The sequence below is a fragment of the Pteropus alecto genome, unplaced genomic scaffold (genome assembly GCF_000325575.1).
Source record: "Pteropus alecto unplaced genomic scaffold, ASM32557v1 scaffold117, whole genome shotgun sequence".
In the NCBI taxonomy this organism is placed as follows: Eukaryota; Metazoa; Chordata; class Mammalia; order Chiroptera; family Pteropodidae; genus Pteropus; species Pteropus alecto.
In genome coordinates, this window is record NW_006440642.1 from 415,458 (window position 1) to 428,783 (window position 13,326).

Consider the following 13,326-nt stretch of genomic DNA (forward strand, 5'->3'; position numbering starts at 1 on the left):
CATGCGGTCAGCGGCAGTGTCCAGTTATCAGGGCGGAAGGCAGAGAAACAGGGATGGCAGAAAAGCAGGGACAGCAGAGAAACAGCTGTTGATTTTTACCAGCCACAGTTGCAAAACTGAGGCTGAGCCACAGCCCCCAACCCCCAACCCAGAGGAACTCTCTCTCTGAGACCAATCACTGCAGAGCCCCAGGGAAATCTGAGCAAATGCTACTGAAACTGTCGCTAACACTGACAGGAACTGAGACTGAGGATAGCGAGCGTGATTAAACATCTATAAGGAAAAAAAGACATTATTAAGACTTTATATAAAGCAGAGATCCAAGAGGCTTAGATGTCACCTACTGGAAACCAAAAGAAAAACACCTTATTTGCAACAGGCTAGGGACCATTATATAATGAATCTTCTTTCTGGAAAAAAAAGCAAAACACACTTCCATTAATGCCCAGGCAGAGAAATAGTCCGTTAAACACCAAGAACAACCAAGGTGACAAGGCATCTCAGAAAGAAAGAGAAAAATCTCCAGGAAATAAACTTACAGACATAGAAATATACAACTTAAATAACAGAGAATTCAGAATGGTACTTCTGAAAATACTCAGTGAGATCCAAAACAAACCCATTAGATTATCGTCGGACTTCTCAGCACAAACAATACAAGGCAGATAGGAGTAGAAACCAATATTCAAACTATTAAATGAAAGGGACTACCAGCCAAGAATAATGTAAGCAGCAAAGCTCTCCTTTAGATATGAAAGAGAAATAAAGACTTTTCCAGACATACAAAAATTGAGGGAATTCTCCACTACAAGTCCTGCATTACAGGAAATACTGAAATAGGTTTCAGTTCACTTAAAACAAAATGACAAAAAAAAAAACCATAATTAGGAGTAAGGTGACTAGTAGGCTGATAAAATCAGAGGAGTGCAACCCTTACTAGGAACAGGGCATTATAAGCTTAAAATAAGAAGAGATTTGCTATAGCAAGATAGTAATGAACGTTCAGCATACATAGTGACAAACTGAGACAATGATTGAAAAGGGGTCGATTCAAAAATCCAAATTCACAAAGGGGAGTGGAGATAAGGCACGTGCAGAAGAAAAGGGACAACTGTATATATATTACTATCCTTTACATATTCAGAACAAAATAGATCTGAGTGAGCAATTAACTCAACATACCATTCTCTGACTAAGCTACTTTGGGAGTTCCCCTTACTCTTTTCAAGAACAGTGACTATAAGCATCCAGTGAAGAGAGAGAGACTGAAATATCTCTGAAGAAGTCTATGCTAGATGACTAGGTCAACATACCTGAAATATAAAGAACATTTGAGAAGTTTGTAATGATTTTCATCTGAAATATTTAGATTATTGAGTTTATAATTTTTATAAACATAGGTTTTCATGTTTAAAACTTCTTTTGAGGGAGAAAATCCCTTTATCTTTGTTTAAAAGTAATTAAACATTGCTTAATTGTACTTGTGCAGTATTAATAGCTACATTATACAGTAAATGTGATGGGAAAATCCAGTTTGGAAATTTTGAACTTCTTTTCCAGACATCAGTTGTAACATATTTTCAATTATGTATATGTTAATATGTAATAGAAAGTAGGGAAAAGGTTACATTTTTAAAACTGCCACTTATATAAACTTTTCCTCTTTTCCCAAATATTGTGGCTTTTGTGCAGTTGTTTACAAATCTTGGATTTATCAGACTGTCTTTTCAGTTTGTGAGTTTTGTAGAAGTTATGCATTTTTATGGTAGATAAAATGTTACTTCCATGCAAGTACTCACTCCCTTCTATCCAGTTAATCTCACAGTCTATACTCTGCTACATTATACTGCTGTGTAACAATATGTGGTCTGTACGCTTTTTTGTATGACAACTAGATAGCCAACTGACATTGAATTGACAATTCTACAAGATAGGAAACTCATGTTAACTTTTGTCTATGGCCATGCTACCGCCCTAAACAAGCCCGATCCCATCTGATCTCGGAAGCTAAGCAGGGTTGGACCTGGTTAGTACTTGAATGAGAGACTACCTAGGAAGACCTGGTGCTGTAGGCGTAAAAAGTAAAAAAAAAATAAGGGACTGTAAGCTGACAAGGTCCTTGCAATCTGTGAGGTCAACCAAGGGTTGCTGCGCCTAAAACAAAAAGAAAATTTCTATCAAAAAAATAAACAGTGACTTAAGAATTAATGAAATTTCTAAGTGGAGTCTCACAAAGTTTCCTCAAGTGGTGTAGGCACTTGTCAGTATCAATTTCATATGTACCAAGAAGATTTTGATCAGTTACCATCTCAGAGTAAAGTACAACTTTATTATTCTCCCTCTATTAAGGGTCACAGAAGGCAGAGTAGTGGATGTGGAGGCCTTGCATCTCATGCTTGTTGGGTGAGGTGTGCTAAGAAATCAGCTAAAAGAAAAACGTACTTACCCAAGGGTGAGGGCCTGGGCACTCTCACTCTCACTGGCTCCAACAACTCCCTCTTCCTCACCTCTCACAATCAACAGGGCTTTTGCCTCTGCTTCTAAAATGGCTCTCAAATTCATGTCTTTTGCACACTGCCTAATAGTCCTTCTAAGAAATTGTATTAACCTCTTGTTTGGCTACTCCTAGCTCCAATTTATATCATACTCTGCTGCCTAGTCAATCCTCCTGAAGCACACTCAAAACCACTCAATATCCCCTTTAAATCTGTATGCAAGTTCCTTAACCCAGCACATAAGGTCTTCTAAGTCCTAGCCTTAATCTCTCAACTCTATTTCCTGCTCTCATTCTAGTTCTTATCCAAAGCCATGTACTTCCCCTGTCCACACTGTACCCTTGGGACTCTCCCTCTGTCATTCCCTTTCCTGGAAGTGCTCTCCTAATTCTTACTTTCTAATTCCCAGATACTATGCTTAGATCCAATCAAACTCTGGCTCAACCATGAAGTATTCCCTGATCCTCTGTCCTGGGACTGCTCACATTTCATTCTGTGCTCTCTTAGCAACCAGCCTACATTTTTCATCTAGTCTCAGTCACACTATCTTTATTTTATTGTTCACTAGATTATGAAGTTAGAGAATGTAAAATTATTATCTGGTATAACTTCTGTCATGGCATGAATAAATGCTTGACACATGATACTAATAATAATAAAGATTGAATGATTCAACATGCTGCTCTGGCTTTCCCATTTTTACTACCTGGGTCTTCATTTACAAAGGTCTTCTGGTATGATGGTTAAGAGTTCAGCTTTTGGGAGTCAAACTATCTGGATTTGAATCTTGACTCTGTCTCCTAATATTTCTGTGATCTTGGGCAAATTACTTCATGAGGATGCTAATATAGACCTCGCATGGTCACCACAGAATTAAATGAGTTGATATGAGTAAAGTATTTAGAACAGTGTCTGGTATACTGTAACTATTCAATAAAGATTAGCAAGTTCATTTAGCTAAACTCTCTCTCAAACCTATGATCACTAAAGAAGAAAGCACAGGGTAGTAAGTTGTGCAAAGCTTTTGTTCAGAATGAGCCAGAGAGAGAAAGGCTCTGGAGCAGAAAGAGCCTGGCAGACTCTGCAGTCCAGGAAGATGGCAAGCCAGGATGAGGAGTCTACTAAGACAGAAATGAGCAGGGAGGTCCAGAGTTCTAGATGAGCAGAAATCAGAGACCAGGAGGTCAGGGTCTGCGAAACAAATGCCATGAACAGAGTGTAAAATGCCTAGTCCCGGGACAGATGTGCTTTACTGTCTCTCCAACTGTAGCACTGCAATTTATTACTATGGAAATATATTAACATTTGGAGTTGAAACTGGGAGACAACTGAGCAGAGGAGACACCAAAGAAGTGTGTGCAGAAGCACAAAATGGATATGACCGTCTGCAGGAGGATCAAGCTGTATGCATTAATACAAATGGTGCAATTTTTGTAAATGGAAAACAAATGACCAATCGGTTGCCCACAATTACTTCCTGGGAAAGAGAGTCAACAGAACTGTCCTATTTGACATTAAAACTGTGATTCTAGGAATCACCAATAATAATGAAGGCAGAACCTTCAAGCTTCGAATGACTATTAGCTCCAATAACAGCAAAGTGGTCGTTGATTGGTTACTTAATTAATCATGGGGTTCTCTTGATTTGGGGTGCTCAGTTTTCTATCTTGGATGGAAAACACTAGTGGTTTAGATTTTTAGATGACTGGCTTTGTTTTGCAGGTTTTTAGCACAGCTGTTCTCGTTCCAGTTTAGTTGTAATTGATAAAAATAGTTGGATTCATCTCTCAGGCTATGAGAAATGGAAAATGTTTACTAGGTTCATTTTGAAATATTTTAGCAATAAAATACTTGAATGTTGTGGACAAAACCATATGCAGTTATTTTTATATTTGGCATGTGTTAATTAAAATGTCACATCACAATAAAAATTAAATTGGCCTTAAAAGTGTAAGTATATAAAGGTCTATACATTTCCGCTGTACTTCTTTTTAAAGTTGGTGATTAGAACAAAAAAAAGTTTATACAATATTATGTGATTAAATCTCCATCTTTTAAGGATCCAAGGCCACGTAAAACTTAGAATAAAACAACAGGAATCCAATGTTCTGTAATATACATTTACCATGTGCTCTCCACTTGGATGTGTTGAATATGCTCTCTATACTAGGGTATTTTGTAAGTAGTGTTGACTTTTATTTTATGCTCAGCAATCTTTAAGTCCCAAAAGCATTAAAATTTTTGAATTTCTAAAAATGTCTGAGAAAATGTCTACAACAATCAAAATATGTTCTTTTGCTCTTTTGTTGCAATTTGATTCAAGATAGTCTAAACAATTTTTATAGGATAAAACTACTTTTGGAAATAGTATGATCTACAGCCATGCCACCCTGAACAAGCCCGATCTTGTCTGATCTTTGAAGCTAAGCAGGATCGGGCCTGGTTAGTACTTGGATGGGAGACCACCTAGGAAGACCAGGTGTTGTAGGCATAAAAAATAAAAAATAAGAGATCGTAAGCTGACAAGTTCCTTGCAAACTGTGAGGTCAACCAAGGGTTGCCTCGCCTAAAAAAAATAATAATAATAGAAAAGAAAGAAAGAAAAAGAAATAGTATGTACAGAAGTGTCAGCCATTTCACATGTAAATAATATTCACATGTACATATCCAACCTCAGTGACATGCTTATACTATTTGTAAGATAGCATTTGCAGTCCAGTTTAATGTCAGAGCAAATTTTTGACCTAGTTTTTGAAAATGTAAATATTTGAAGGATTTATTTAGTGTATAAAAATGATGCTCTTAGCTTGCTATACAACCCTACAGATTTTTCTTTTCAGTGTGAACTTGGTTTTGTCTTTACCAATACAAAAAATGATTGGAAAAACATATTTTGATTTTTTTATAATTTATTTGGGGATTCAAATTAACTGTTAGATAATCATGACCTTTTTTTCTTGCCTCCATTTGGTTAGGGATTATTAATGAGATGTGCTAGAAGATAAATGCCTTGTCCAGCAGTCTGAACAAAATAAAAAGCTTAAAGAAATTAAGGGAGGCGGGGCAGGATGGGGGAAAGCTGCTTGATACACAGACCTTCCAGCTCTCAGCTCTGTCCTTTGCCTCTGGCCTCTACCCACTTGCTTACTCTCTTTTTCTCTGTCCCTCTCTCTGCCTTCTACCTGATATGAGCTGCTTTCAAATTATGACCTTACTTATCCATACTAAAGGATGTTACAAACTACATTTGTAATGGAGGAATATTAAAGTGATCAAGTCTTAGGTACTAGCAGTCTGAGTGAGACAGAAAAATGTGACACACAATAAAGAACAGTGCTAAGCACTTTGAGAAATATAAAAGTGTCACGAGTCAAGATATTGCCCAGCCCTCATTCTGGTTTGAGAGAAAGTGCTAATTTATTTGAAATAGTACTACTAATACAAAATAATGTGTTTAAAGGCAATTTATGTGTTCTGAGCTATAAATGCTTCAAGGATTCAAAATAAAAGTGGTTCAGTGATGACTTTAGTGATCAAGGAAGGTTGCTTTGAAAGTTGAGTGGTCCCTAAGGACTGATATGATTTGGCTAAGCAGAGGAACATAGATGATCGCATGAGGCACAGTAGAAAAAAAGTTATACAAAGAGAAATAAATGTATACAGCACATTTATGTGAAGACAAGCTTGCCTAGAGTGGGCAGTATGAGGTTTTAAGGCCAAGTAGCTCTATATTGAGGAGGGCTCTAAATACCAAAGAGAAAAACTGAAGCATGTAGGTGGGAAATAAGGAAACTCCCTGTGGGATTTTGTTCATTTGTTTGCATCGTTGCTTTTAAAGCAGGATTATGATATATACAATAGATACTTCAATAATATTATTCAATAATATTATTCAATAATATTATTCTGGACCAGTGCGTAAACATCTGCCCAATGGGTATAGTGGTATTTCTCAGATTACAGGATCATAGCATAACAGAGCTGAGAAGGAATTAAAGATCATTTGGTTCGTGAATTGTAAACAAGTGGCCCATGAGCAGAATATTGTCCATAGACATTTTGTGTGACCTTAAGAGTGATTAAAAAATTTGAACCAATTTTTAAACATTAAGAGATTACATGGGAAATTCTTGATTTGTGAATTTGCCTAATAAAATCATGTTAGGTGCATTACTATTACATCTGTGCATGCAAATAATGTGCTATGGCAGAGCGGCTGCCTTCTTTGGATAGGGCGTGACTTCCAGGTTGACATGGTACCCAGCCAGGAACTCTTATTAGTCAGAGTAGGCACTATAAACCTTGGTGACAAATAAATATGGGCATTTTAGTCCTTAAATCTATAAAAGATTATTTCATGTTCTGTTAAATTCTAGTGTGGGGCAGACACTCTCCTGCTTATAGATATGACATGAAAAACATTTAGCTTCTAAGGCACTGTAGAGGAAAGAGAAATGGAGGAAAGATACTGACTCCTAAATGACTGGTTCAGAAGCTACACCTACCGTCTCTGCTCACAGTCTATTGGCTAAACTAGCATATGGTTCCAAACTATCTGCAAGGGAGGCCAGGTATTGTAGGTGGAGAAAATGAACTATTAAGAGTAAGTCAGCATAGAAGAAAATGTGTATTGTAGGAAACTCAAATGAATTTAAAATGTAGAATCGGAGTTGATGGCAGGAAGCCATCCGAATTACCCCTTTGGTAGTTGAAAATATAAAACTTCTCAGGAGTGAAGCCAAAATAGAGAGATATTGGAAAGTACTAGTTTAAAGGGGATAAGTGAAACATGCAAATGAGTGATGCCAAAATAGAGATACTTGAAAGTATTAGCTTAAAGGGGGTAAGTGAGATATAAAAAGAATAAAGCCTTAGATAAATTTTCAATTTAATAGCTGGGAGGACATTTTGATGACTGAGAAAACAAATTCATTGTACTTGTATCTTTTGATTAAAGCACTAAACCCATCTCAGTTTCCTTAAGGAGGCTTTAGGCATTCAAAATTCATTAATATGTTGCGGCCTGCGTGACGAAACAACTGCAGAAGTAACCAAGGGAGTATTTGTTGAAATAAGATGCCAAGGGTTGATATGCCTGTGTTATTGCAGATACAGGCATTCTAAAACTGACTGGAGCCTTAGTCACTATTCTGACCTCAGACATAGAAGTTCATAACAGTAAAGTGAACCACTGAAAAGGCCCTATTTCTGGAGTGTTTTAATCACTTCATCTTCACCCTGTTGGTGAAAAACAGATTTTTACCTTGGGTTATGGAGCTAGACAAACACACAATTGACATTGAACAGATATTGACAGCAATTTTTTAGTCATATGTACTCACAGTGGGGAGACGAGTATACCACATACCATGCAGGACAACAAGAGGTTGCAATGGGAGCAGTGACCAAGTGGGGCAGTGGGAGCCAGGCTTTGTAGTTTCAAGAGGATGGAATGATTCCTGGTTTCCATGGGAGGATGTGGTTGGTTCCTCTGAATAATTCCTCAGGCTTGCAGGGAACTGAAGCAGGGACGGTGCCTGGACCCCATGATAACGAGGGTTGTTTAACTCTGAAATCTTATTCCCAGGATCAGAGTGGGGAGGTCAATTTGTGATTAGGCCATTTGAGATACTCCTGCTTTATCCCAAATGTCAAGGAACACATTTGAGCCTTAATTTGAGGCCTTACTTCATATGAAGAATACAGGCTATTAACAAGAAAGTTAAAAAACAAAACAAACAAACAAACAAACCAAAACACTACAGATGGTTAAGAATAGTGCTGCAGAAGGAAAAGACTATGGCAGACACAAAATAGACATTTGAGAAGCCTAGTGATGAAAGGGAGGAAAAAAAGGATGGCAGAAGTAAAAACCTGGGGAAGAAAGCCCCTCTCCAAGTTTTCACAGGAACAGTAATAGCACGTCTTTCTTTACCTACTTGCTCTGTGTCAGGAAGTGACATATTTTCTATAAATTATTATATTTAAATTAGCTACAAAACTGTAAAGTGGTCAATATTATTACAAGGAAACAGGTATTCAGAGAGGTTGCAAGTATGTATTAGCGGAAACAGACTCTGAATCAGCTATTTGCATTCAGTAATTTTATTGGGAAGAACCATTTGTGGAGGATTGGGCAGAGGACTGGGCAGACGAAGACACTGAACTGCAACCTCAAATGATCCCATAGGAATCTCTGGAACTGGGCTAGTCTTTCAGATTTTCCCAAATCAAGGCAAAAGTGAAACTTCTGCATCAAACAATCATTGCAGAAAGTCTGCCCAGAGAGGAAATATAACCTTGAGTGAAGCGGCAACCTTCAGCTGAGAGCAATTCTCAGAGAGGGACTGAGAGCTGCCAGCCTTCAACATTCTCATCACATGGGGGAACTGGTGCTGCAGTCCTGAAGGGGAGGATCTGAATGCTGTTCTACAGAATCCACTTCAAAAGATTACACAACTTGTTGAAGGTCACGCGGTTATTACTTTTTGGTGCCATACTTCAAACCTAGGTCTATCTGATTCCAAATTCACATTCTTACCTTAATATTCTGCAAGTAACTTTACTGTAATGCAGCAGTGGGACAGAAATGTTCTCCTGGAAATGCAATTGCTTAGTGAATCTGCACTATAAGCTCAATGGAAATACATTCTGAGCAGCATACACTTAGAATTACAGACATACCTCATTTTATTGTGCTTCACTTTATTGTGCTTTGCAGACACTGCGTTTTTTACAAATTGAAGATTTGTGGCAACCCTGTATTAAGCAAGTCTGTCAGCACCATTTTTCCAACAGGCTCAAATGATGGTTAGCAATTTTTTAGCAATACAGTATTTTTTAATTAAGGTATGTACATTGTTGTTTAGACATAATGCTATTGCATATTAATAGACTACAGTATAGTATGAACATAACTTTTACATGCACTAGGAAACAAAAAAAAATTGTGTGACTTGTTTAATTACGATATTCACTTTATTGCAACGGTCTGTAACCAAACCCACAATATCCTTGAGATTATGCCTGTGTGTCATGTCTCTGGCCACTGCAAAACTTGCAATGTGACCACATTCATATCCTTACTCAAAAGCGTTCATCGGAACATACAGTGATGACATAAAACAAGACCACAGGAAAGTAAACATAGACTGGTGAGTATCATTCAAAATGAAGAAAGAAAATTCAGCATGAGTTTTAGAGACCTTTGGGTAACCAATGCAGCCAGTAGGCCATGAATGTGTGATAGGGTCAGTCCATACCTAGCTGATAAGATAATGTTCAATCTACTATTCACAGTGATAAGAAAAGTAGATACTAAATGTGCTGGTCAGTAATGTAATGGGTATGTAAGGGTTGGTTTTCTTGTGTATGTTATAATTAGTATTCTACGTAGCACCTCTCAGTAAAAGAGTATGAAAAAAATGACTGCATTTGAACAGTGCACCTAGGTTTAGCATGTGGGGCTGCCCAGTCTGCTCTAAAGAAGCAATTCAACCCTGCTGCTCCTTGTTCCGACCTAGCATCACCCAAGGGTGACAGGAAGAAAGTCCTATCCCACCCCTAGAACCCCTCATGTAAAAACAAGAAAGTTTCTCCATCTTGAAAGTTCAAATGCCCACTTGAAAAGCATAAGAACAATCTCACCAACTAGAGTTTTGGAAAATTTGAACTTCTTTTAGCAAAGCAATCTCTTGTGGCTAATTATCTTAGCACTTTATACTTACAGACAGCTTCACCTTTGGTGCTTCACCCATATTCCGCTTTTGCCAATTATGTAACAAAGGGACATAAAAAATCAACTGGCTTTTCAAGTTCAGGAAAGTGGATCAAGGGGTTAGATATACAACTTTCTTATTTCTGAGAATTGAGCTTCTACTGCTAGGCTGGATCTGTCCTGGATATTCTGTTTACATTCAAAGGCTGTTGCAATATCTCCTTTGTATATAACATCCTTTACAACACTGTCACAATCATTTTTTGTTTATTAGGTCCTCTGTAAATTTATTACAGTGGCAGCTTAATAGACATTAATCTCTTGATTTTAGTTACCGAGTTCGTTCATTCCTAGTGTTAAGTGTGCTGATAAAATCTGTCTTCCAAAACTGAAGAACTGAAGGGCAGATGCTGGTCCTTGGTGAACTGCACAAGGCAAATGCTCTCTTGGAAAGTCTCTTGTTAGCTAAACACCTGGTGTAGCAGAATAAACTGCCCAAAGGTACTACTTACCAAGACCCTAAATTACAAGGCTTGGTTAAATGGGCTGTATGCGATATTATGTTGGGTGGACAGACTTCCTTAAATCAGTCTGGGAAGTAACCAAGTCCCAATAAAAGCCCAGAAGGTACAGCTCTGATCTGTCTAAAACTATTAAACTGATTATCAGCTACCTCAGTTCAAGGTAAGTGAAATCATGACTTGACTGAGGGTTCATTACTCTAGTGGTAGGCAGTCTTCAGTATTATTGAAACCTCCATCAAACACTCAGAAACCACACCTAATTCTTGAATTCTATGATCTTCACACTTCATCTTGAATATTATATGCTTTCTCTATATTCCCAATGCAAAAAAAAGAAAAAAAAATGATTATTGGTCATTTATGTAATTATTTAAACTCAAATTACATTGTCTTTTCTTTTCTGCTTCTTTTTGTGCTCCCACTTTATCAGACAAGAAGGCTCCACTCCTCATAGGGCAGAAGCAAGTTGATCATGTCCTCAGAGAATTAACAACTTACAAAAAGATTCTTAAGACGTATCCTTGAGTTGCTGTAGAGTAGTTTTGTTTCTGGGAAATCCTGACATAACTAGTGGGGTCATTTGGGGCAAGGCTTTGTGCAGTTGACTCTAATTCTGTTTGATCTTGGTTAAATTATAGGTCTGAAATGGAGGGACTGACATTCCTAAAGCGTCACAATACCAAATGCCAGCTTCACAATGCTCAACTTTGAGGTATGCTTGCCTCTGCTACCTGACAGCACATATTATCTTCTTGGGCCTGTTATCTTTCATCTTAGAACAAATCCAGCAAAGTAGTCCATTTTTCCTTGGCTAAAGTTGGAATGTCCATGTAAGACCCAGAGGGGAGAACTCTTGGAAGAGCCAGACCCAAGATCCGTTGTCACATTTGGTCAGAGTTGTAAACCTACCTCCCAAATTCCCCGTTGGAAAGAAGGGGAGAGGAGAAGAGAGATGGTGCTCCTCTCATAGGTTAAAAAGACAAGAAAAAGGTTTCAGCCCCTCAGAGGATGAGAGATAAGGCTTTGCAAAGAGAAGCAGTAGCCTCAGGAACACTGGAGTCAGCACTGATACAGCTGAATAATGCCAGCTGTGTTCAATTCTCTCCACAGAGTGGCCTCAAGAAGTAGACTATGACTTACATAAAATTTCAGTGGCTTCTTTTGTCGTCAAAATAGTGTTAGAAAATTTTCAGTAGATTCTTGTGATAACTCCATAGGTGGTAACCTGGTCACAGGTATGCAAAGCTGTCAGCAGGATTAAGGCCCCAGTACTAGGCTTGTATAGGTCTTTAGTATCTGTGTTAATAAAGCTCAAATTCAAAAACCTCTCTATTGGGTCGAAGACGAAGTTTGGACATGGTAGCTTGAATTTATCTGCATGGGCATCTGTTCCAAAAGAGGTCTGAAGCACGTCCCCTTTGGTAGGACCCAAAATGGCTAATTGCAGCATCATGGAGTCATGGATGTTTGAAGGGACAAAGACATAGAGCATGTCTTGTCCTCTTGGCAAGGAGGCAAAGCCCAGGTCCCTACAGTGAGTGAGGGAATTCTTCATCCTGTTCACAGGGAAGCCTTAGAATGATGTCTTGGTGCCCACATCATCCTCAAAGCCTTTGATCACAGCACCATTGGGTCTGAAGACAGTAGTGGGCTTGGGTACAGCAGCCCTGGCCAGAACTGTTCAAGACGCCTCTGTTGGCCACCACGGCACACCGAATGCTAAGTGGATGGGGCTCTCAGGAATGGACGACCAACTCTGCACTCTTCCACTCGGTTCAGAAGGCGAAGGGTGGAGGCGATGGAGATGCAGGTGAGGCCGTGCCAACTGTAGGAAGCTCAGAGCTGGCTCAGGCTATCCCAGGAGGAGGCCTCTCCACAGCAGCATGGGGTGGAGGGTCGAAGAGCCCCTAGAAGTGCGAGCGCCGCTGCAGGGCCAGGGCCAAAGCCAACGGGCGAGGGCGGGCCCCTTGCCTTGCAGGCCCTGAGGTCCAAGCTCCGGACTCAGGCCAAGCACTCGAGTACCAGCAGAAAGGTGCAGGCAGCCACAAGCAGGAGCAGCCGCCAGAGCCCCATCCTGAGGGCTCTGCATAGAGGTCACTCGCGGCCTCCAGGCTCAGCCACCCCGCCGCGCTTTCACGTCGAAATCACTTTTTTGCTTACCTTAGTCAGTCTACAACATAAGTACAGCACGAAAAATTTTCCTCGTTTGACAGCGGAGGAAACAGAACCTGCTAAATGACAATGCTTGCCCAGTGTGTCAGAGGTTGCTTACCTGCGTTCTCCTCCCATCGCTCCCTGTCTCTAGGATCCATATTAATTTTCCTTCTCTTTTCCTGGTTCTAAACTTATGTACTCAGGGTAGAGAATAACTCATATACTGGGAAAGTGATGCATATGATTATTTAATAATAATAATAATAATAATAATAATTCCTTAAGCCTTACCTAAATGTTAAAATCTGTGCAGGAACGTTTGCAAATTTTGCTTTTTTTTTTTCTATTGTCAACTGACTTTGCTATTTTCTCTTGTTTAAATAGTGCAGATTTTTTAAAAAATTAATGGGAGTGTTTTAACTCCTTTGTATTTCTG

General features: G+C 39.0%; 3 pseudogenes; 2 read left to right on the plus strand and 1 right to left on the minus strand.

Moving 5' to 3' along the window:
* The first annotated feature begins 1,953 nt into the window (after nt 1-1,953).
* Nucleotides 1,954-2,075, plus strand: LOC112484546 (annotated as a pseudogene).
* Nucleotides 2,076-4,867: 2,792 nt separating this feature from the next.
* LOC112484545 lies at nt 4,868-4,986 on the plus strand (annotated as a pseudogene).
* A 6,809-nt stretch (nt 4,987-11,795) lies between these two features.
* On the minus strand, nt 11,796-13,025 carry LOC102885599 (annotated as a pseudogene).
* Between the last annotated feature and the right edge of the window lie 301 nt (nt 13,026-13,326).